Below are 26,115 nucleotides of genomic sequence, written 5' to 3' on the forward strand. Positions count from 1 at the left end.
GTTACATACCTGCTGATTAAAGGCCACTACACTCTCTTCTCTCACTAACCACTAACAAAATAACAGCTAACCTTCTCTCTCACTAACCACTAACAAAGTAACAGCTAACCTACTGTCCTGGACAGACAGCCCAGATAGTTGAGGTGTGTGCCCAGGACAGCGTTTTTGAACCTTAATTGGATATAAACACGAAAATAAGTTGAAATGAAATCAACTCTGGTACACATTTGACATTTGTAGTGTTTATTGCAACGGCTTGTTGGTCTAGGGGTATGATTCTCGCTTCGGGTGCGAGAGGTCCCGGGTTCGAATCCCGGACAAGCCCTATAATCTGTTTTTGTTTCTGTCTATTAGTAATGAGTTCTGATGCTTTGTCGAGCGAAAAACCTGAAACTTAATTCACCGTAGATGTGTGGTGTTTACAGTTATCTTCTACTGTATGGTAAGTTAGATTACATCTAAATGTTGTTGACATTACAACCGGTAGTTCAGTATTACAGTAGGTTTTATGACTACCAAAGATCTTGAAGGACGATTGGGGTCAGAAATGAAACTTGAAAGTTGACGTTTTTTATCAGTAAATCGCAAATTCAAACAATAAAAATTACTAAAAACAAAACAATAACAACTGTATGATCAACAGAATGAAAAAGATTGACAGAAATAATGTTCCACAGTGATTAATCGACCTTCCTGGAAATTGTCAAAATTGAGAATGACACCCCACGCATGCGTACGGGGCACCTGCGTGATGCATGTGCAAACTATCGAATGTGTTTCGGTGTATTGATAAACAGACCTGAACGTTCTTTACTAGGATGTCTGTGGTCAAAACGGATGTTTTAATATTTCAGGTTCCCCTACTTTTTTTGAAGAGTATATATATATATATATATATATATATATATATATATATATATATATATATATATATATATATATATATATATATATATATATATATATATATATATATATTAATGTTATTAATTTCTTATCTTACATGTTTGGCTTATGTAAACGTATTAAACACAACGGCTTGTTGGTCTAGGGGTATGATTCTCGCTTAGGGTTCGAATCCCGGACAAGCTCTATATTTTAACTAGGTTATTTTTTGTTTTTTTACTAAGACACATATGATTTAGAAATTTGGAAAATGTGCATAGATAAAAGTAACGTCATCACCATCAGAGTGTAATCAGACAATTGATTTAATTCGTTCATCATTTTGTCAGTAATATTTTCAATAAACAAAATTAAATGCTTACATGTCACGTCATAAAAATAGCTTACTTTTAAAGTGCTGGGCAGAACGAAATTGCTACACTTGTTCGTCTTAGTACAGTTAATTAAGTTTCTTAAGTTGGTTTTGTTTAACGACACCACTAGAGCACATTAATTAATCATCAGCTATTGGATGTCAAACATTTGGTAATTCTGATATGTAGTCATCAGAGGAAACCCGCTACATTTTACTAATGCATTTTTCGCTCCAGCCAGTGCGCCACGACTGGTACATCAAAGGCCGTGGTATGTGCTATCCTGTCTATGGGATGGTGCATATAAAAGATCCCTTACTGCTAAATCAGAAAGAGTAGCCCATTGCGTGGCGGCAGCGGTTTCCTCCCTCGATATCTGTGTGGTCCTTAACCATAAGTACGACGCAATATAACCGTAAATAAAATGTGTTGAGTGCGTCGTTAAAGAAAACATTTCCTTCCTTCTTTGCGACACAAGCAGCTCAGGCAAGCACTCAACCGACCAATCTGATTAAAATTAGCTCTACTGGTCTGCCAGTAGATCTGTTTGTAGGTTCTCCGAATTACGCATTTGGTACTCATTACGTTCTGCAGTAGAGCGAGGTAGTTGTAAGGTTAAAAACGTTGGTAACATGTTATTTGAAAGTTTATACATCATACAGAGTTTGTGACGTTTCCTCTTTTCTAGTAAAGATATGAAACCGGTTTCTCTATATAACAATTGGTGAGATGTTCCTCTAACAGCACCACAAATTGTACGGAGAGCTAGATTGGAGATTTTCAAGGGTGTTTGCCTGATAGATGGTACAGTTGTCCCAGATTATATCTGCATAGCCAAATATGGGAAGAATAAATGATCTGTATATTTTTTCTAATGCCTTTCTAGATAATCTAAATTTGAATGAACGAAGATAATTTATCATTTTACTGGCCTTATCCACAATATCTTTTATATGACAGTCCCATTCTCCAGATTTTTGAAACGTTAAACCCAAATGTTTATGAACCTCTACCTCAGATATCTGAACATTGTCTAAGAATAACCTAGGATTATCAGTGTTTACATTTTTACGAATGAAAGTCATTGTTTCAGTTTTATTAGGACTAAATTTTACTAACCATTTTTTTTGCCCATCTAGTAATACATTTTAAATCTGTGTTTAAGATTTTACAACATGCATTAGGATTTTCAACAGTTATTTACAGCGAAGTATCATCAGCAAACAGTTGTATATTTGAGGTGATATCACTTACAATATCATTTATATATGTTTTATCATTGAGCGGTTACGTATTCGAATTAGTGGTGGTGAATCTTCGTGATTACGGAAACAGTAATAAATCCAAAATGTACAAGCCCTGTAATCTGGGGGGTTTTCTGTCTATTAGTAATGAGCGAAGAACCTAAAACTTTATTCACCGTAGATGTGTGGTGTTTACAGTTACCTTCTACTGTATGGTAAGTTAGATTACATCTAAATGTTGTTGACCATTTTTGAAGTTAAGAGAGTGAATGGTCTTCTCGTGATTAACCCTTGTTTTCAAGTGTTTCTTTTTAAATAATTATATTCATAATGATACTGATTTCATATTGGAACCATTCACATTGGGGATATGGGGTGGGGTGGGGTGGGGGGTGGGGGTGGAGCACTACACCGTCTACGAGTCGTGTTTTGGAACAGGCAAATATAAAAGGTGGGAGAAGAGGTGTCAGCTACTTTTGACACGTCGTTATTTGTGGACAGCCTTCTCTTGTTTGACAGCAAGGGTCATACGTTAGTTAAATAACGCTGATTAAATATTGTGCTCATGTATACTCTTGTCAAAAAAGAAACGAATTATCTCTTTAATACAAAGTGGCATAATTTCGTTATTTATGATCGTATCACAGTCAAATTTGACATGAGTATGTGACAATGTTCATGCTATGGATTGACGGCAATGGAGACGTTTTTGTCACCAAACAGCGTCGCACGAGGGCGCTGAAATCAGTACCTTGTGTGGCCACTAGCAGCAGCAATCACTGCGCGACATCTCCTTGGCATAGACTGGATGAGTCTCTGAATTCGGGAACGTGGAATCCTAGCCCATTCTTCCTGCAGTGCATGTGACAGTTGCGGAAGCGTCTGAGGCTTCGGGTGTCACGCTGGCGTACACGTCTGTCCAGTTCGTCCCATAGATGTTCAATGGGGTTGAGATCTGGCGATCTTGATGGTTATGGCAGCACATTAATGATCTCATTCTGTAGGAAATCCATTGTTACACGTGCCATATGCGGCCTGGCATTGTCCTGCTGAAAGTTCTTTCTGTCGATCCAAAATCGGAAGCATGTGACGGCGAAGAATTTCATCCCGGTAGCGTACAGCTGTCAGGTTGCCTCGTACGAACACAAGTTCACTTCTGCCGGTGTATGAGATGGCTCCCGTCAGCATGACACTCCCTCCACCGAATCTGTCGAGGCAGTTGTTGGCAAAACGCTCATTGCGGCGTCTGTAAACACGTTGTCGCCCATCACGTCGCTGTAGGAGAAAACGTGACCCGTCGCTGAACCGTACTCGCCGCCAGTTTCCCAAGTTCCACCCCTGTACATTCGTGCACCAGCGAACACGTAAATGTCGATGTTGATGTCGCAGGACGGGGCCAACATACGGTCTCCTAGCCTGTAAACCAGCTTCAAGAAGTCGGTTCCGAATGGTTTGTGCAGACACCCTTCTCAAACCAGGTATGCGTCCAGCAGTGTTCGTTGCTGTGGCAGTTCGGTGACGCAAGTGCAGAACCCGGATGTAGCGATCTTGTGCTGCAGTTGTTATGCGAGGTCTTCCACTTCTGGGCCAGTCTTCAGCTGATTGAAACTGCTGGTATCTGTCCCAGAGACATGAAATGGTGCTCTGATGGACGTTCATGTGGCGTGCGACTGCTGAACGCGATTCACCTAACTGGAGGCGGCTTATTGCAATGTTTCGATTCGGCAGGCGAGCATTGCGGCTTTAAATACCCATCACTACCCCAATGTTTTACCCGAGTTTCACGTGCATTCGCCAAAATGTGACCATTTCACGCCGATTTTTATGCAATTGTCGCACAACGTGCCACAACGTGCGTTAATTTTATTTTAGGTTGCATTTGAGCATGCTGTCCCATTCCAGAAACATTAACAAACATGGCCATTCAGCAACATTGTACACAAAAAAACCCGATATTTTGTAAAATCAAACACTTTTCTTCTTTCCCTATCACCTATGCGGTTTTTTTTTTGACAGAGTATATATTAAAATATATATTAATGTTATTTGTTTCTTTTCTTACATGTAAACGTATTAAACCCAACGGGTTGTTGGTCTAGGGGTACGATTCTCGCTTAGGGTGCGAGAGGTTTGACTTCCGGATGTGTATTTGTGGTGATAAGACGTGTTTCAGGGTGCTCTTGGGTTTTTCGTTTTTTATTTGGAGATGTGTGTTTTGAAGTTTTTTCTCTTGCTGAAATGCGAGAGACTTCAGTTATTTGTGATACGGAAAGTTGTGTACTGCCAGGTTTTTTTAAGTTTAAAAACAAATCTGACTTTTGTCATGTCGACTTCCGTCAACGGTGGTGAGAAGAGGCCTATTTTGGGTGCGAGGTACAAGAAAGAATGTACAGTTTCTATTGATGTATTGGATAATCTAAAACACAAGATTGATGACATTTACAAAGCTTTGGAAGATATTACTGGTGAGAATACAGTTTTGGCGATTGTTCCCAAGTATGCTAACATTGTGGATGTGACTTTTGATTGTGAAGAAAATGCAAGGTTGGTAGTCGATGGTTTTTCGTTTGATGGACATAATTTTAACTAGCGTGCGTGCGTAATATTTTAACATGCTCATATACCACAGAGGTTTCGAGCATGTCCGCCCCGGGGTTCGACCTCTGAGAGGCCAGGGGCCCAACCCGGGGCAGATTAACTGTAGCATGTCGTTTTCTGACACAGTGGTTGTGTCCTTTATGCATTTACCAGCATATGTAACTGATGATGACATTTTCAACAAACTAAACGAATACAAGATTGCGATAGTATCTAACATTAAAAGGCGGAAACATGCTGGACTTCCCATGTTTGATGGAACACGTTATGTACGGGTGAAATTTCCGGAAAATGTAAAATCGATGTCATATTCTGTGACGTTTGATACTACAGAAGGACCCATGTTTCTTCGGGTAATACACAGTGGTCAAACATAAGTATGCTAGAACTGTTTATCGGATTCACATGTCATGAGGTTTTGTCCAGATATTGTGTGCAATTTTTGTACACAAACTGGCCATATGAAACAGTTTTGTGAAAATTTGAATTTTTGTGCATGTAATAAGAGACATTCTCAGTGTAGTTGCAAGGACAGTAGAAGTAGTGATGAATGTGATTCTGACGTGGAATACACAAATAATGAAGAGGAACATAGTTCTGATAAAGAAAATATGGAAAATGATGTGACTGAAAAAAGATATTTCGATTCCTAAAGGAGCCTCGTCATTAAAGCATGTCAAGCCAGCTAAAAACAATGAGCCGGTTAAAGAAACACAGACACCTTAAGGAAAGAAATCTGACAATACTAGTGTGAAACGAGTGAGTGATTCACCTGTTAAAAACAGAAGCTCAGATGTATTGAATGAAAGAACGCAGACAATGGGTGAACGCTTACCATGCACGGACAGAGATCAGTCGGGGAATACTGAACAATATGATTCTCAAAATAAACAATACAGGAGAAGGCGACTGGTTGATCGACCCAATGAAGCACATGTCAGGAGGTTAGTAGAGAAAAGAAAAAGAAAAGGAATTGACACTGATCCCAATGGCAAAAAATTAAAACCTGTATAGAACTTTAACTTCTGGTGTATACAAAACAGACTTTTGACAAGTGAATGAAATTACTATTTTTTAAATTTATCTTTTGCATGTTTATAGGATGTGATGATAAGAATATTTTAATGGATGAAATGAATATAAATGAGAGTGAGAGGTCAGACTAGGTCAGTGAATGGTTCTTGTGTGTGTGCGTGTTTATTGCTTTAATATATTTTTTTTATTGAATGTACATTGTTGAATTTGCTTTTCTTGTTAGTTTCGTAATGCATTGTAACGATCAGTTAAGCGAGAAAATGACAAACTTTAATCACGTTTATCGTAATTGTTAAATTGTTAAATCTGGACTATATTTAGACATTAATAGCTATCTGATTTTATATTCATAACGTGACGCAATATACTTCAATTGTTTTTGGACATTTCGGTTCTCGTTCCAACCAGAGAACCACGACTGGTATATCAAAGGCCGTGGCATGTGTTATCTTGTCTGTGTGGGATAGTGCATATAAAAGATCCCGTGATACCAATGGAAAAACGCAGCGGGTTTCGTGTCTAAAACTATGTCAAAATTACCAAATGACTAACAAATCAATTTGTTTTAGTGGTGTCGTTTAACAAAACAAACTTTTATTTATTTCTAATTTAGGTCATAAACAAATGCACTGCTAGCTACGTTTGAAGTACTGAAAGGGGGTCTTGTTAGTTAGGTCTTCCGGTGGGTGGGTGGGGAGAGGTTAGCGAGGAAGTGGGCGATATCCTTATTTTAAAATGCGCCGGTTTGTTGTCAAACAAATGTATCGTTTCGTCCCTTTATTGTTGTTTTTTCTTCTTGTTGTTGTTGTTGTTTTTAATCATTTGGGCCATTCCACAATGGGTGTTCCATATTGGCTTAGTTATACAATGAACCAAAATATTGTTGAATTTGGGCGGAAGTTATTCCAGTGGTTAGTTTAGGATCGATCCCCGTTGGTGGGCCTATTTGGTTTAAACAGTATTTAAAGCCGTTCACAAAAGTAGCGGTCTGGGAATTGGCGAACTGCGTTAGCCTATATTATGGCCTCTCCCGATGTATATCAAAGGCCGTGGTATGTGCTTTCCTGTCTGTGGGATGGTGGAGATCCTTTGCTTCTAATGTACAAATTTAGCGGGTTTCGTCTCTAAGGGTGTCTATATAAACAAACTTTTTTTTAGTTATATCAGGCAAAATGGTGATATCCGTAATTTGAAACGTGCTGTGATGTCAAAAAACAAATATTCAGTTTCGTTCCGTTCGTTCACCACCCACCCCCACACCCTAAACACCCCCACCCCCACACCCTAAACACCCCCACCCTACACCCTAAACACCCCCCGCCCCATCCACCCACCCACCCCACCCCACACCCACCCCCCACCCCCACCCCCACCCCCCCCCCACCCACACACACACACCCACACACACCCCACCCACACACACACACCCCGCCCCACACACCCACCCCCCCCCACCCCACCCCACACCCACCCACACCCACACCCCCCCACCCAACCCTACCCCCCGTTATTGTTGGGCATGTTCCACTATGGGATAAAGTCTCGGAATAACCGCTAGACGATCTGCGGCTCAAAAACAAAATGTAATTAATAAATAAAAAAACTTCTCTAAGCTTTAACAGCATGGGTTATATTTCTGTTAACATATACTATTGCATTTGACGGCTTGTTGGTCTAGGGGTATGATTCTCGCTTAGGGTGCGAGAGGTCCCGGGTTCGAATCCCGGACAAGCCCTATTTTTTTTATTAGATTCGTAAAATAACAAATTATAAATACTTTATAATACAGACCTTTGTTGAATTACCAAATGTTTGACATCCAATAGCCGATGGTTAATTAATCAATGTACTCCAGTGGTGTCGGCAAACAAACAAAAAACGTTATTTCTTTATTATATTGACAACTATTATTACATTTTATATTGAATATTTTCATCACTTTCAATGCAATGTAAATTGTTTTCCTTTTCTTAATGATGTATGTATTATATTTTATATTGAATATTTTCATCACTTTCAATGCAATGTAAATTGTTTTCCTTTTCTTAATGATGTATGTATTATATTTTATGGTTGTAATGCCTAATAGCTAGTTTGGGGAATCCGTTGGAATTTCATTATATATCATCGGTAATAATTAGTTGTAAAACAATACATCGAACTAGCGATATGTTGTGATAGTTAGTGCTTCGATAGCAATGCATCAATAGTTAATTACTTGCTCAACTATCGATAATTTCGATAGTATGAATAGTGAATAGCAATGTGTTGTCTTTATATTATAAATTTATTTATTCCACTGTTTCATGCACGTAAGCCGGATCGACCGCATAGCTTGTAGGCCCCATGCCCCAGCATCCTTTTTATGGATGTCTGGATAGCTCAGAACGTATCGTCGAAAGTCTGCAAGTTTCTCGTGATTCGGTGCCATGGGTTCGAGTCCCAGCAACGGCATGGGACAATTTGTGAGGTCAGAAAGGATTTAATTATCCACTGCGCAAGTGCGTTAATATCTATAAAAGTAATAGTCAACCTCGACATACATACAATATATAGATATTAATACATCAATACATACATACACAGACATACATATTGGAAGACAGGTAAATAGCTATTCATGTTACTGTTATCAGGCGATTTAAACATTTACAATACTATTGTAATAGTACCATCACTATTTAATACTATCAAAATAGTATTTTAACTATCGCAATACTATTGCAATTGTAAAACTGACCGCAATAGTCACCCTTAGTTACAATCTGGTTCGTTCCAAGCAATTAACTTTCGATTGCACAGTCGGTTGGAATTATATGAACATAAGAATGATTTTAATTATATGGATCATGCATCTATTGTCGTTTTACCGGCCTCGGTGGCGTCGTGGCAGGCCATCAGTCTACAGGCTGGTAGGTACTGGGTTCGGATCCCAGTCGAGGCATGGGATTTTTAATCTAGATACCGACTCCAAACCCTGAGTGAGTGCTCCGCAAGGCTCAATGGGTAGGTGTAAACCACTTGCACCGACCAGTGATCCATAACTGGTTCAACAAAGGCCATGGTTTGTGCTATCCTGCCTGTGGGAAGCGCAAATAAAAGATCCCTTGCTGCTAATCGGAAGAGTAGCACATGTAGTGGCGACAGCGGGTTTCCTCTCAAAATCTGTGTGGTCCTTAACCATATGTCTGACGCCATATAACCGTAAATAAAATGTGTTGGGTGCGTTGTTAAATAAAATACTTCTTTCTATTGTCGTTTTCGCCCAATCACAAATTTCACAAACTATTAAATTTTACTGTTTGTTTTATGTACACATACAAATGACACACCAACCCCAGCGCATTTATATCAATCAATTCCATCACCTAAACTGGACAGTTAACATGTTCCCACACAATCGATTATGCTCTTTTGCACTTACCGGCGCGGGCGATTCCCTTTCCCACTCACCCCAATCCCTTTCCTGTCCTGGGTGAAGGAGTCGGCGCCCATGACAGGCGTGCGCTACAACAGCTTGTTCTGAATGTGCACGTTAAGCCCTAAGACCAGGCATGTGTACACATTTGGTATATGTGTATTGCTGATTGTAACGGCTTGTTGGTCTAGGGGTATGATTCTCGCTTTGGGTGCGAGAGGTCCCGGGTTCGAATCCCGGACAAGCCCTACATTTTTATTTTTATTATTTTGTTTTTTGTTTATTATATAAGATAGAAAAATATTATTTACCAATTTGGTCAATTTGTATTAATAAATTTACTTGAAATCAAGATACTGCATTTATGTAATAATTTCAATAGAAAATTAAATGCTTACATGACAAATCATTGAATGTAGCTTACTTTTAAAGGAATGCGTGCGCAGGGCTTTTGGACTGATATGCATATTCAACGATATATAATACACATTATTGTTTAATATATAGGGGCTGTTTTCTGGGGGGGGGGGGGGGGGTAGTTATATAATTCACTAAAAATGTCTACAAGACTTTACTATATTATATCAATGAAGTATGCAATATTTGTATTTGGGGTGTCGTCAAATAAATACTAACTTTCGTTTCGTTATGTTTTATCATTGAGCTGTTCCACGATAGTGGTTACGTATCCGAATTATTGGTGGTGGATCTTCGTGATTACAGAAACAGTAATAAATTCAAAATGTAATGGATAGCATGAATTATATAGAAAAGCACATTCTTTAGCGTTTACAGCAAAGAGTTGTAACAAATTACATATGTTACATATCTGTTAATTAACTAATGTGTCCAAGTATATTTAAAAACATACTGATCTTCATCTCTGGTACCGGCCTCGTTGGCGCAGTGGTTAAGCCGTCGGACTATAGGCTGCTTTGCAGCCTGGTACCGGTTCCAACCCAGAGCCTGTTTTTAAGGGTTCAAAGGGTAGGTGTAAGGCCACTACACCCTCTTCTCTCTCACTAACCACTAACCAAGTAACAACTAACCTACTGTCCTGGACAGACAGCCCAGATAGCTGAGGTGTGTGCCCAGGACTGAACCTTAATTGGATATAAGCACGAAAATAAGTTAAAATGAAATCACTTCTGGTACACATTTGACATGTGTAGTATTTAATGCAACGGCTTGTTGGTCTAGGGGTATGATTCTCGCTTCGGGTGCGAGAGGTCCCGGGTTCGAATCCCGGACAAGCCCTATAATCTGTTTTTATTCTGTCTATTAGTAATGAGCGAAGAACCTAAAACTTTATTCACCGTAGATGTGTGGTGTTTACAGTTATCTTCTACTGTATGGTAAGTTAGGTTACATCTAAATGTTGTTGACTATTTTTTAAGTTATGAGAGTGAATAGTCTTTTGCTGATTAACCATTGTTTTCAAGTATTTTACTTTTTAAATAATTATATTCATAATGATACTGATTTCATACTGGGGGTCATTCACATTGCGGGGTGGGGGGGGGTGGGGTGGGGGGGTGGGGGGTGCAGCACTACACCGTCCACGAGTCGTGTTTTGGAGCAGGCAAATATAAACGGTGGGGGGAAGAGGTGTCAGTTACGTTTGACACACGTCGTTATTTGTGGACAGATCGAAGGAAAAGCCTTCTCTTATGTTTTACAGCAAGGGTCAAACGTTAGTTACACAACGCTGATTAAATGTTGTGCTCATGTATATTAAAATAATAATAATAATAATAATAATAATAATAATAATAAAGTCTAATTAATTTGAAATCAGTTACGCAGGAACCTGTCTGCTAAGAATATTTTATAAATTGGGTTGTCTGATTGGAAAATGAATCACCTTCGTTTCCTTTCCTTCTTAATTTTTTCATTCAATTTTTATTTATTTATTTATTTATTTATTTATTATTTTGTATTTTTTTCTGTGTTTTGTTTTTCTCTCATGTATATACTTCTCTTTGAATATTTAATTTTTTGTATATTCTTGTAATAGTTGTAGTCGCCGTCATTGTCATGTTGTCATATTGTCATTATTGTATGTTATTAGGGGAGGACCTCGTAAGTTGGATAACTTGTGCCCAATCCATTTGTACCTTATATGCAATAAAATATGTTTCAATCAAACAACATTATCTGTCGTTTTCGCCCAATCACAAATTTTACCTTTAATAACTATTTAATTTTACTATTAGTTTTATGTACACATAAAAATGACACACCAACCCCAGCTCATTTATATCAATCAATTCCATCACCTAAACTGGACAGTTAACATGTTCCCACACAATCGATTATTATTCTTATAATCGATCATCGCATCGAGAGATCTAAACAAAGCTTGCTCTTTTGCACTTACCGGCGCGGGCGATTCCCTCTCCCACTCACCCCAATCCCTTTCCTCTCCTGGGTGAAGGAGTCGGCGCCCATGACAGGCGTGCGCTACAACAGCTTGTTCTGAATGTGCACGTTAAGCCCTAAGACCAGGCATGTGTACACATTTGGTATATGTGTATTGCTGATTGTAACGGCTTGTTGGTCTAGGGGTATGATTCTCGCTTTGGGTGCGAGAGGTCCCGGGTTCGAATCCCGGACAAGCCCTACATTTTTATTATTATTTTTGTTTTGCTGTTTATTATACTAATATAGAAAAATATTATTTAACAATTTGATAAATTTATATTAATAAATTTACTTGAAATCAAGATACTGCATTTATGTAATATTTTCAATAGAAAATTAAATGCTTACATGACAAATCATTGAATGTAGCTTACTTTTAAAGCAATGCGTGCGCAAGGCTTTTCGACTGGTATGCATATTCAACGATATATAATACACATTATTGCTTAATATCAACAAGTGTGTTGTTATACTTAATTAATAAAACGGTTAAATGTGACGGCTATTATATATAATGGGCGCAGCCATTTTGTTCCATCGCAGTGACTACGCCCTCTGGCGAGCCGGTGGTTTACGTAATACTTCACGTCAGGAAATACTCTTAGAACTGAAGAAACAAACGTACCTGATTTGTATAGAACTTAGTATAGTTTAGTAATGAACTGTAATGGTCATATAGTTATGCGTAAAAATGACAAACATTAATAGGATAGTGATATTTCGTAATGCGACATTCTTCGATAATTTTGCACGCTATAATATGTCACTGTTGGCGACTTTAAAACACCAAGAGGGGCTGTTTTCGGTGGGGGGAGGGGGTAGGTAGTTATATAATTCGCTAAAGATGTCTACAAGACTTTACTATATTGTATCAATGAAGTATGCAATATTTATTCACATTCTTTAGCGTTTACAGCAAAGAGTTGTATCAAATTACATATGCCACCAAACCCTCTTCTCTCTGATGTGTGTGCCCTGTACAGCGTGCTTGAACCGTAATTGGATATAAGCACGAAAATAATTTGAAATTAAATCACCTCTGGTACACATTTGACATATGTAGTGTTTAGCGCAACGGCTTGTTGGTCTAGGGGTATGATTCTCGCTTCGGGTGCGAGAGGTCCCGGGTTCGAATCCCGGACAAGCCCTATAATCTGTTTTTATTCTGTTTATTAGTAATGAGCAAAGAACCTAAAACTTTATTCACCGTAGATGTGTGGTGTTTACAGTTATCTTCTACTGTATGGTAAGTTAGGTTACATCTAAATGTTGTTGACCATTTTTTAAGTTATGAGAGTGAATAGTCTTTTGCTGATTAACCATTGTTTTCAAGTATTTTTCTTTTTAAATAATTATATTCATAATGATACTGATTTCATATTGGGGGCCATTCACATTGGGGATGGGGGATGGAGGGGGTGGTGGAGTACTACACCGTCTACGAGTCGTGTTTTGGAGCAGGGAAATATAAACGGTGGGGGAAAGAGGTGTCAGTTACGTTTGACACACGTCGTTATTTGTAGACAGTGAGATCGAAGGAAAAGCCTTCTCTTATGTTTTACAGCAAGGGTCAAACGTTAGTTACACAACGCTGATTAAATAGTGTGCTCATGTATATTAAAATAATAATAATAATAATAATAATAATAATAATAAATGATAATAATGTCTAATTAATTCGAAATCAGTTACGCAGGAACCTGTCTGCTAAGAATATTTTATAAATAGGGTTGAATGATTGGAAAATGAATCACCTTCGTTTGCTTTCCTTCTTCATTTTTTTATTCAATTTTTATTTATTTATTTATTATTTTGTATTTTTTTCTGTGTTTTGTTTTTCTCTCATGTATATACTTCTCTTTGAATATTTAATTTTTTGTATATTCTTGTAATAGTTATTATCGCCGTCATTGTCATATTTGTATGTTATTAGGGTAAGTTGGATAACTTGTGCCCAATCCATTTGTACCTTATATGCAATAAAATATGTTTCAATCAAACAACATTATCTGTCGTTTTCGCCCAATCACAAATTTTACCTTTAATAACTATTTAATTTTACTATTAGTTTTATGTACACATAAGAATGACACACCAACCCCAGCGCATTTATATCAATCAATTCCATCACCTAAACTGGACAGTTAACATGTTCCCACACAATCGATTATTCTTCTTATAATCGATCATCGCATCGAGAGATCTAAACAAAGCTTGCTCTTTTGCACTTACCGGCGCGGGCGATTCCCTCTCCCACTCACCCCAATCCCTTTCCTGTCATTGGTGAAGGAGTCGGCGCCCATGACAGGCGTGCGCTACAACAGCTTGTTCTGAATGTGCACGTTAAGCCCTAAGACCAGGCATGTGTACACATTTGGTATATGTGTATTGCTGACTGTAACGGCTTGTTGGTCTAGGGGTGTGATTCTCGCTTTGGGTGCGAGAGGTCCCGGGTTCGAATCCCGGACAAGCCCTACATTTTTATTATTATTTTTGTTTTGCTGTTTATTATACTAATATAGAAAAATATTATTTAACAGTTTGGTAAATTTATATTAATAAATTTACTTGAAATCAAGATACTGCATTTATGTAATATTTTCAATAGAAAATTAAATGCTTACATGACAAATCATTGAATGTAGCTTACTTTTAAAGCAATGCGTGCGCAAGGCTTTTCGACTGGTATGCATATTCAACGATATATAATACACATTATTGCTTAATATCAACAAGTGTGTTGTTATACTTAATTAATAAAACGGTTAAATGTGACGGCTATTATATATAATGGGCGCAGCCATTTTGTTCCATCGCAGTGACTACGCCCTCTGGCGAGCCGGTGGTTTACGTAATACTTCACGTCAGGAAATACTCTTAGAACTGAAGAAACAAACGTACCTGATTTGTATAGAACTTAGTATAGTTTAGTAATGAACTGTAATGGTCATATAGTTATGCGTAAAAATGACAAACATTAATAGGATAGTGATATTTCGTAATGCGACATTCTTCGATAATTTTGCACGCTATAATATGTCACTGTTGGCGACTTTAAAACACCAAGAGGGGCTGTTTTCGGTGGGGGGAGGGGGTAGGTAGTTATATAATTCGCTAAAGATGTCTACAAGACTTTACTATATTGTATCAATGAAGTATGCAATATTTATTCACATTCTTTAGCGTTTACAGCAAAGAGTTGTATCAAATTACATATGCCACCAAACCCTCTTCTCTCTGATGTGTGTGCCCTGTACAGCGTGCTTGAACCGTAATTGGATATAAGCACGAAAATAATTTGAAATTAAATCACCTCTGGTACACATTTGACATATGTAGTGTTTAGCGCAACGGCTTGTTGGTCTAGGGGTATGATTCTCGCTTCGGGTGCGAGAGGTCCCGGGTTCGAATCCCGGACAAGCCCTATAATCTGTTTTTATTCTGTTTATTAGTAATGAGCAAAGAACCTAAAACTTTATTCACCGTAGATGTGTGGTGTTTACAGTTATCTTCTACTGTATGGTAAGTTAGGTTACATCTAAATGTTGTTGACCATTTTTTAAGTTATGAGAGTGAATAGTCTTTTGCTGATTAACCATTGTTTTCAAGTATTTTTCTTTTTAAATAATTATATTCATAATGATACTGATTTCATATTGGGGGCCATTCACATTGGGGATGGGGGATGGAGGGGGTGGTGGAGTACTACACCGTCTACGAGTCGTGTTTTGGAGCAGGGAAATATAAACGGTGGGGGAAAGAGGTGTCAGTTACGTTTGACACACGTCGTTATTTGTAGACAGTGAGATCGAAGGAAAAGCCTTCTCTTATGTTTTACAGCAAGGGTCAAACGTTAGTTACACAACGCTGATTAAATAGTGTGCTCATGTATATTAAAATAATAATAATAATAATAATAATAATAATAATAAATGATAATAATGTCTAATTAATTCGAAATCAGTTACGCAGGAACCTGTCTGCTAAGAATATTTTATAAATAGGGTTGAATGATTGGAAAATGAATCACCTTCGTTTGCTTTCCTTCTTCATTTTTTTATTCAATTTTTATTTATTTATTTATTATTTTGTATTTTTTTCTGTGTTTTGTTTTTCTCTCATGTATATACTTCTCTTTGAATATTTAATTTTTTGTATATTCTTGTAATAGTTATTATCGCCGTCATTGTCATATTTGTATGTTATTAGGGTAAGTTGGATAACTTGTGCCCAATCCATTTGTACCTTATATGCAATAAAATATGTTTCAATCAAACAACATTATCTGTCGTTTTCGCCCAATCACAAATTTTACCTTTAATAACTATTTAATTTTACTATTAGTTTTATGTACACATAAGAATGACACACCAACCCCAGCGCATTTATATCAATCAATTCCATCACCTAAACTGGACAGTTAACATGTTCCCACACAATCGATTATTCTTCTTATAATCGATCATCGCATCGAGAGATCTAAACAAAGCTTGCTCTTTTGCACTTACCGGCGCGGGCGATTCCCTCTCCCACTCACCCCAATCCCTTTCCTGTCATTGGTGAAGGAGTCGGCGCCCATGACAGGCGTGCGCTACAACAGCTTGTTCTGAATGTGCACGTTAAGCCCTAAGACCAAGCATGTGTACACATTTGGTATATGTGTATTGCTGACTGTAACGGTTTGTTGGTCTAGGGGTATGATTCTCGCTTTGGGTGCGAGAGGTCCCGGATTCGAATCCCGGACAAGCCCTACATTTTTATTTTTATTATTTAGTTTTTTGTTTATTATACTAAGATAGAAAAATATTATTTACCAATTTGGTCAATTTGTATTAATAAATGTACTTGAAATCAAGATACTGCATTTATGTAATAATTTCAATAGAAAATTAAATGCTTACATGACAAATCATTGAATGTAGCTTACTTTTAAAGGAATGCGTGCGCAAGGCTTTTCGACTCTCACTAACCACTAACCAAGTAATAACTAACCTACTGTCCTGGACAGACAGCCCAGATAGCTGAGGTGTGTGCCCAGGACTGAACCTTAATTGGATATAAGCACGAAAATAAGTTAAAATGAAATCACTTCTGGTACACATTTGACATGTGTAGTATTTAATGCAACGGCTTGTTGGTCTAGGGGTATGATTCTCGCTTCGGGTGCGAGAGGTCCCGGGTTCGAATCCCGGACAAGCCCTATAATCTGTTTTTATTCTGTCTATTAGTAATGAGCGAAGAACCTAAAACTTTATTCACCGTAGATGTGTGGTGTTTACAGTTATCTTCTACTGTATGGTAAGTTAGGTTACATCTAAATGTTGTTGACTATTTTTTAAGTTATGAGAGTGAATAGTCTTTTGCTGATTAACCATTGTTTTCAAGTATTTTACTTTTTAAATAATTATATTCATAATGATACTGATTTCATACTGGGGGTCATTCACATTGCGGGGTGGGGGGTGGGGTGGGGGTGGGGGGTGGAGCACTACACCGTCTACGAGTCGTGTTTTGGAGCAGGCAAATATAAACGGTGGGGGGAAGAGGTGTCAGTTACGTTTGACACACGTCGTTATTTGTGGACAAATCGAAGGAAAAGACTTCTCTTATGTTTTACAGCAAGGGTCAAACGTTAGTTACACAACGCTGATTAAATGTTGTGCTCATGTATATTAAACTAATAATAATAATAATAATAATAATAATAATGTCTAATTAATTTGAAATCAGTTACGCAGGAACCTGTCTGCTAAGAATATTTTATAAATTGGGTTGTCTGATTGGAAAATGAATCACCTTCGTTTGCTTTCCTTCTTAATTTTTTCATTCAATTTTTATTTATTTATTTATTTATTTATTATTATTTTATTTTTTTCTGTGTTTTGTTTTTCTCTCATGTATATACTTCTCTTTGAATATTTAATTTTTTGTATATTCTTGTAATAGTTGTAGTCGCCGTCATTGTCATGTTGTCATATTGTCATTATTGTATGTTATTAGGGGAGGACCTCGTAAGTTGGATAACTTGTGCCCAATCCATTTGTACCTTATATGCAATAAAATATGTTTCAATCAAACAACATTATCTGTCGTTTTCGCCCAATCACAAATTTTACCTTTAATAACTATTTAATTTTACTATTAGTTTTATGTACACATACAAATGACAAACCAACCCCAGCTCATTTATATCAATCAATTCCATCACCTAAACTGGACAGTTAACATGTTCCCACACAATCGATTATTATTCTTATAATCGATCATCGCATCGAGAGATCTAAACAAAGCTTGCTCTTTTGCACTTACCGGCGCGGGCGATTCCCTCTCCCACTCACCCCAATCCCTTTCCTGTCATTGGTGAAGGAGTCGGCGCCCATGACAGGCGTGCGCTACAACAGCTTGTTCTGAATGTGCACGTTAAGCCCTAAGACCAGGCATGTGTACACATTTGGTATATGTGTATTGCTGACTGTAACGGCTTGTTGGTCTAGGGGTGTGATTCTCGCTTTGGGTGCGAGAGGTCCCGGGTTCGAATCCCGGACAAGCCCTACATTTTTATTATTATTTTTGTTTTGCTGTTACTAATATAGAAAAATATTATTTAACAGTTTGGTAAATTTATATTAATAAATTTACTTGAAATCAAGATACTGCATTTATGTAATATTTTCAATAGAAAATTAAATGCTTACATGCTTACATATTTCGTAATGCGACATTCTTCGATAATTTTGCACGCTATAATATGTCACTGTTGGCGACTTTAAAACACCAAAAGGGGCTGTTTTGGGTGGGGGGAGGGGGTAGGTAGTTATATAATTCGCTAAAGATGTCTACAAGACTTTACTATATTGTATCAATGAAGTATGCAATATTTATTCACATTCTTTAGCGTTTACAGCAAAGAGTTGTATCAAATTACATATGCCACCAAACCCTCTTCTCTCTGATGTGTGTGCCCTGTACAGCGTGCTTGAACCGTAATTGGATATAAGCACGAAAATAATTTGAAATTAAATCACCTCTGGTACACATTTGACATATGTAGTGTTTAGTGCAACGGCTTGTTGGTCTAGGGGTATGATTCTCGCTTCGGGTGCGAGAGGTCCCGGGTTCGAATCCCGGACAAGCCCTATACATTTTTTTTGGTATTAGTTATGAAATGTTATACTTAGTTGAGCAAACAACTACAAACTGTATTCACCCCTAAATGTATGACATTTATAGAGGCTATTTGACGGGGTGTGTTTTTCGAATACGATTTTTATGGCAACGAGTGATGTGTAAAAACCATATTTTCACATATTGCAAAGCTAAAATACAGTGAAAATATGACTTTTCACCAAATATCACATTTATGGTGCTTGTGTATATTTCATTGCTATGTATATAATAAACAGTAATATTACACTGTATCATAAGTTAGTTCACATACAAATGTTGGTAGCTATTATTGAAGTTATAAGAGTGAATTGTTTTTTGATGGTTAACTGTTGTATTCAGGTATATATATTTTTTTAAATAATGATCTTCAATTTATGTTTACACATTAAACATTAGTGTAGCCACGGTTTTACTAGTATATTGGTGGACCGCTCACATTGGGGTAGGGAAAAGGGGTGATCTATACTGTCTATGAGTCGTGTTACTGGACAACAGATAAATATAAAAGGCTGGGGGGGGGGGGGGTGGGTGGTGGAAAGAGGTGTGACTGGGGCCATGCACCTCCAGTCACAGCAGTCACAGTTGACATATGTCGTAGTTATTTTGAACGGCGTGTTGGTCTTGGGGTAGGATTCTCGCTTCGGACAAGCACTATACTAGTATTTTAATACTTTTTCTATTTATTAAAAATACATTGTGATGATTAGCTAAGTAAAAAAAAAATACAGTCTTCAATCTCTGTAGATGAATGCCATTTGCAGTAATCTTATACACGTTACAGCTACACCATAGAGTACATTAACAGATAATCCGGTATGTTATTTAAATGCAGTTAGCCATTATTGAAGTGATGACACCGAGTCGTGTTCTGTGGAGTTTAGTTACACAGTAAACTAATTAAAATATCGACCAGACTTTATGTTGTAACACGCAAGTTGGTGATATTCGTAAGCTGAAACGAGCTGGAGTGTAAACAAACAAATATTCCTTTCCGTTTCTTTTGCCTCCCCCCGCCCAGCCATTTCCCCTTTATTGTAAGGCATATTCCACGATAGGAATAAGTATGAAAATTACTGGTAGGCGATCTTTAGCTTTATCGAAGACGACACAAAAGAAGAACTATTTTATTATAGTGTCACATGCAGAACGTAAATCATGGAATATAAATATATATGTATCTATACAAAGGTTACAAAGTACAGCACCCGGCCAAACGGTCTACTAGATTACAAATTCTAAAATATTTAAAAGCACATTGTGCTAACGCCTAAGTAAAACGTCATTTATTATGTGTTTATTATAAAATGCAATACCGGTGCTAAATTTCAATTGGGTTAATCAGTGAAAGCAACCATAAAATTGTTATACACTAAGCCATTTATTCTCTTGTGCCTGGTTTGGAGACAAACATGTAATTAATGGAACCTTTTATGAACAGTAAGATCCATGGAAAAACCTTCTCGTACATTCTACAGCAAGGGACATATTCCATATAGATTACTGAACGCGCTTGCCTGTCATACCATTTTTATGAAATGAGTGAACAGTTTTCGTATCTGACCTGTTTTCGCTCGTCAGATACCAACACTGTTCACTAGTTTCATAAAAATGGTATGACAGGCAAGCTAGTTTAGTATTTTATTTATTACAAACCAATTTCAAAGAAGCTGCTACGCAGAAGTAAGCAGATGTCTAGACCTACTACACGTTATTTTTCTACGAATTGGGTCAGCATATGATCTACGTCACGCCAATATTACACTAGTTAGATATTGAGTGATTGTTATGGCATGAGCAATATCTTACACTGTTGTGTAATAAAGAACGATATACAACGTTGATTAATTATTGTGTTCGTGTATAATAAATACAGTGCATTTATTTTAATGTTATTATCTCTTCTCTCTTTTTTTTTTTTACATATTCGGCATATGAAAAAGTATTATACGCAACGGCTTGTTGGTCTAGGGGTATGATTCTCGCTTAGGGTGCGAGAGGTCCCGGGTTCGAATCCCGGACAAGCCCTATATTTTAATTTTATTTCTGTTTATTATTATAGTAATGATTTTAATGGATAACTTGGATTTATTAAATTACACAAACTATTTTCTTTTTCTTTTTTTTTTAAATATCATTGCTTGAACTTTTGTTGAAGATTAATAGACTCATTATTTTTCATCGATGTTTAATTCTCCATCAACTGCTGCTGTGGTGATTACTCTTCCAGCGATTGGTATAAAGTGTCGGAAATAAAAAGATCTTTAAAACAAATTCAAAGAAATGTAATTTTTCTTCGTTTATTCCTTTACATTTAACGAAAAAAAGTAAGGAGAGAGACGCTATGAATTTCACGCCACGTGAATCGCATTGTTTCAGTAACTGGACAGGCTTCAACTCTGGACTCCCGGGTCCAAGGCCAACGACTGACCACCTGTGTCCGAAATCTGATCTTTTGAAGAACTGGGCAGTCGCTTTCCACCCGTGTGTCCAATTTTGTTCCGGATAAATGATTCTGTTTTCTCTACAGCTCTCGTTGATAATCCGATCCTTATGGCGTCCATGTTTGCTGATTTACGATTCCATCACAAAAGAGCTACAATCAAGGTCCGCAACTCCCTTCCGACTCAGAAACGGCTTTTAGTGACCCCGAGTGAAATGTCAGTCGTGTCATTGTGATTTTATGGTCTTACTTCTTAATTAGCAATGAAATGTTAATTTTAGTGCTTCTACACAACTCGTATATTCTATTTCGTTTAACTGTCGTGTCTTCAATGGTCTATAATTTGAGGATGCGGCGCCCATCTCATTCAAGGGAAGATAATTATCTTGTTAACCTCGTCGTCTGTTCGACTGATAACTCACGGGTGACATTTACGAAGATCGCGGGTTTCACGACGATGAAGTTCTATAACACGTACCTTTGCAAATAGTTTATTGAACGTGACAAAACTATTATCGCATTCAAAATCATGTGTCATTGTGTTGCTTTGAGTTGCTATGTGTCGTAGGGGATTTTCCCCGTCCATTTAATACTCCACGACTGGTATATTAGCATATCATGTGTGGCACCCTGTTCCCTTCTCGGTGGTATATAGGTTAAGCCACCAGACTTGATAAAAGACTGACATGTATAACAGTTCAGTACTTGTTCCCATCGGAAGTGAGTGGTACATCAAAGGTTGTGGTATGTACTGTCTTGTCTATGGGAAAATGCACATAAAAGATCCCTTTCAAAGTCTTACTTCCAAAATAGAAGTATATGAAATCACAAGACACATAATAATACGGTTAGGTTCTTATCAATGCAAAAAAAAATCATAAAATGGAAAAAAAAAATGACAGGATTTTAAAGGAACAATTTCGATGTGTATTTTTGAAATAACTCAAAATTACCCAAATGTGACATCACAGGCTTTCCCGTGTTCTTCGTGTGTTAGACGCGAGTCATTAAAGACATATTTACTTCCTTTGAAAAGCACCTAGAGGTTTTATGATTATATTTAGGGTAATGTTTTGAGAGATGGATAGGTAGATAATGAATAACTGGTTAGGGAACATGATTAAGCCAAAACAAAACCCCCAAAACAAACAAATAGACAAACAAATAGACAAACATACACTCACACCTTCACCGCCGGACACGGGATTGCGACTGGGTCTAGGTTTGGTGAGTATGAAACAAATCGAATAATAAAAAACATAAAACAAACGCGCTGTTCAATCAAATGTGACAAAACACACCGAGTCTGTGCTGGCGCGAACTACAGATCTGGTAGCAGACGACGTATAACCTGCGATGTATTTTGACAGCGCCAGATTCGCCAAATCCAGACGCAGACCCAGACCCAGAGCCAGCTTCGTGAGTGTTTTGAACCTTAAACGAGAATACCTGGCCTCGTGTAATGGATGATACATAATCTGCCATATTGAGAAGGTTTCATCCTATTATTATTTGAACAATCGTCACAATAATGGTGAAACAAAAGGTATAAGACATGCATTAAATATCAAATCTTGTAACAGCTGGAACAAATCGCGTTATAGTTTACATTTTGTATGGGGAAAACGAAATAAATATGCATGAAATAAAATTGTTATGCCTGTACCAAGTATTGTATTTTGTCAGACGATAACAAAAAGTATTATATATTCCATTAAATGCTGTTTATGACATTATATGAGGCGTGATCATACGAATTTTAGTCCGCCTGGATGCATGCTATTTCAAACGATGCATTAAACGTCACACCTGTTTATGAAAATGCAGTTCTCGCTGCAGATCGAAAGAGTACAGAAAGATAAATGAATGAATGAATGAATGATTGAGCGAACGGATGAATGAAGGAAGAAAATGTTTTATTTAACGAGATACTCAACACATTTTATTTACGGTTATATGGCGTCAGAAATGTGGTTAAGGACCACACAGATATTGAGAGAGGAAACCCGCTGTCGCCACTTCATGGCCTACATTTTTCGATTAGCAGCAATGGATTCTTTATATGCACTATCCCATAGACAGGGTAGTACATACCACGGCATTTGATATATCAGTCGTGGTGCACTGGTTGTAACGAGAAATAGCCCTTCCGGATGAATGAATGAACCAACAAAAGAATGAATGAGTGAATGCATGAATGAACGAACGAACGAACGAAAGAACGAACGAACGAACGAAAAAGAAAGAAAGAAAGAAAGAAAGAAAGAACGAACGAACGAACGAACGAACGAACGAACGAACGAAAGAAAGAAAGAAAGAAAGAAAGAAAGAACGAACGAACGAACGAGTGAATGAATGAAAGAATGGGAGTTTATTGACACCCCAGCACAAAGAATACATCGGCTAGTGGGTGTGAAACAAAGGTGTGTACAAATATGAAAGAAATGAACAAACAAGGTAAACGTGTTTTTAATAATATCTATTTATAATTGAAAACAAATGACAAAACCTCTGAAGCTGGAGGGGCCAGAGTATGTTTTGTATGCAACCCCCACCCCTTATTCCCCACCCACACCCAGAATGTAGCTCATAATTCTCCATTTTGTTTCAAACTGTTTTAATACAATATTTGATTACATTCTAAATTGTGTTGTAACAAATATCGGAATATTATAACATATTTACCGTCATGGTTATTTCGATAGGAAAAAAGAGGCAATCCTCTATCGCCACATAGCTTACTACTATCAACAAAGCAGCTACGGATTTTTTATATACACTAGTCAGGACAGTACATACCACGGCCTTTGAATTATATCAATGAACTTGTCCCGCAAGCGTGTACAAATTAAATGCGACTGCCTCTCTGATTAGTAGCACAGCGACAGCGGGGTTTTGTGTATGTGCGTGTCTGTGCGTGCGTGTGTGTATGGCGTTTGTCTGTCTGTGTGGTGTGTGTCTGTATGTGTGTTGGTGCGCGTCTGTCTGTATATATGTGTGTGTGTGTGTGGTGCGTGTCTGTATGTGTGTGCGTGGTGTGTGCCTGTCTGTGTGTGGTGCGTATCTGTGTGTGTGGTGCGTGTTTGTCTATGTATGGATGCGTACGTGCGTGTCTGCCTGTGTGTGTGTGTGTGTGTGTGTGTCTGTCTGTGTGTGGTGCGCGACTGTCTGTATATGTGTGTCTGTGTGTGTGGTGCGTGTCTGTCTATGTATGGGTGTGTACGTGCGTGTCTGCCTGTGTGTGTGTGTGTGTGTGTGTGTGTGTGTGTGTGTGTGTCAGTGTGTGTGTGTGCGTGTGTGTGTGCGTGTGTGTGCGCGCGCGCGCGTTTATGTGAATTCTATTTTTACACCCATATGAGAGAATTCCGGGCGATATTTAAAATTAAAACTTGTAGTCATGAGCTTTGACTACAACTACAGACTATAATATACTGTGTTACTGTTAGGTACTCAACAAAATTAAAGGGAGGGCAATAAATATTTTCGGAATTTTATTTTATTTTCTTCCTTGGCATGTTATTAAACTTACTTTTTCACGTGACACTTTAGAGCGAACAAAATTAAATGAAATTTCGGTGACGCGACGTAGCCCAGTGGCAAAACTCATGACTGGTGAGCAGTCGGTCTAGCATCGATCCCCATCAGGTAAATGTTGTCCTGTCTGTGGGAAAATTCCTTGCTGCTAATGGGAAAATGTAGCGAGTTTCCTCTGAAGACTACCAGTCAAATTACAAAATCTTTGACATCCAATAGCCGATGACAAATAATGTGCTGTAGCGTTATTGTTAAACAAAACAAACTTTAACTTTTAGAATTGTTTCGAACCAATATGTGACGACTCCTAGCCGAATGCTCATTTCGATGGTTTCATATCAATGAATGAAAAATTCACCATGTGCAAGATTTTTGTTTTCGTATGCCACAAGTTACAATTTACTGAAATAATGTTTGGAAGTCACCTGTGATCAAAACGTTCCTATGCATATTTAAAAACCACAGTGATACTTTTATTTTAAAATAAATGAAAACGTTTTGTATTATTTATCTGTCAACAGTACAGTGACCCTGGGCCCACGTTCACTAAACTTCGTAAGCCTAGTTTTGCACGTAAACGTAAATTTACGACTAAAGCACAATTCTTATTACTATTATAGTACAATAAATACAGTTAGAAGTACACATATTTCATTTTCTGTTGTCCTTAAAAATGCTCCATCTTTCAAAAGGATGTAATTTTCTGCACACGCACACGTAAACTTACGATGTTTAGTGAAATTGGCCCCTGGAAGTCCTGTCTCCTGAACCTAAAGTGTGGTCTACACCATGCTTGGTACGATGTCGGTGACGTTGTGACAGGACTACGTATTGCAGAAAGGTCGAGGTCGTATGTTATGATCACTTTACCGGCTGCGTACAGTTGTTCCACTAATTGGCCATAACTCACGAATGTTTTCGGATGTTTTGACTTGTCGTTTTCAAATGATTCCATAGGTTACTAGACTGATATAGACATTTTGCTAACGTGACGTC

General features: G+C 37.7%; 13 non-coding genes across 13 annotated transcripts; all 13 read left to right on the forward strand.

Moving 5' to 3' along the window:
- The first annotated feature begins 253 nt into the window (after positions 1-253).
- Positions 254-325, forward strand: Trnap-cgg. Its single transcript has one exon. It is a non-coding gene; the product is annotated as a tRNA-Pro (tRNA).
- A 7,474-nt stretch (positions 326-7,799) lies between these two features.
- Positions 7,800-7,871, forward strand: Trnap-agg. The gene has a single exon. It is a non-coding gene; the product is annotated as a tRNA-Pro (tRNA).
- A 1,859-nt stretch (positions 7,872-9,730) lies between these two features.
- Positions 9,731-9,802, forward strand: Trnap-ugg. Its single transcript has one exon. It is a non-coding gene; the product is annotated as a tRNA-Pro (tRNA).
- A 937-nt stretch (positions 9,803-10,739) lies between these two features.
- Positions 10,740-10,811, forward strand: Trnap-cgg. The gene has a single exon. It is a non-coding gene; the product is annotated as a tRNA-Pro (tRNA).
- Positions 10,812-12,104: 1,293 nt separating this feature from the next.
- On the forward strand, positions 12,105-12,176 carry Trnap-ugg. Its single transcript has one exon. It is a non-coding gene; the product is annotated as a tRNA-Pro (tRNA).
- An 878-nt stretch (positions 12,177-13,054) lies between these two features.
- Trnap-cgg lies at positions 13,055-13,126 on the forward strand. Its single transcript has one exon. It is a non-coding gene; the product is annotated as a tRNA-Pro (tRNA).
- A 1,254-nt stretch (positions 13,127-14,380) lies between these two features.
- Trnap-ugg lies at positions 14,381-14,452 on the forward strand. The gene has a single exon. It is a non-coding gene; the product is annotated as a tRNA-Pro (tRNA).
- An 878-nt stretch (positions 14,453-15,330) lies between these two features.
- On the forward strand, positions 15,331-15,402 carry Trnap-cgg. The gene has a single exon. It is a non-coding gene; the product is annotated as a tRNA-Pro (tRNA).
- Positions 15,403-16,656: 1,254 nt separating this feature from the next.
- Trnap-ugg lies at positions 16,657-16,728 on the forward strand. Its single transcript has one exon. It is a non-coding gene; the product is annotated as a tRNA-Pro (tRNA).
- Positions 16,729-17,106: 378 nt separating this feature from the next.
- On the forward strand, positions 17,107-17,178 carry Trnap-cgg. The gene has a single exon. It is a non-coding gene; the product is annotated as a tRNA-Pro (tRNA).
- A 1,279-nt stretch (positions 17,179-18,457) lies between these two features.
- Positions 18,458-18,529, forward strand: Trnap-ugg. The gene has a single exon. It is a non-coding gene; the product is annotated as a tRNA-Pro (tRNA).
- Positions 18,530-19,042: 513 nt separating this feature from the next.
- On the forward strand, positions 19,043-19,114 carry Trnap-cgg. The gene has a single exon. It is a non-coding gene; the product is annotated as a tRNA-Pro (tRNA).
- Positions 19,115-21,098: 1,984 nt separating this feature from the next.
- Positions 21,099-21,170, forward strand: Trnap-agg. Its single transcript has one exon. It is a non-coding gene; the product is annotated as a tRNA-Pro (tRNA).
- Positions 21,171-26,115: the final 4,945 nt, after the last annotated feature.

The sequence above is a fragment of the Gigantopelta aegis genome, chromosome 9 (genome assembly GCF_016097555.1).
Source record: "Gigantopelta aegis isolate Gae_Host chromosome 9, Gae_host_genome, whole genome shotgun sequence".
Lineage (NCBI taxonomy): Eukaryota > Metazoa > Mollusca > Gastropoda > Neomphalida > Peltospiridae > Gigantopelta > Gigantopelta aegis.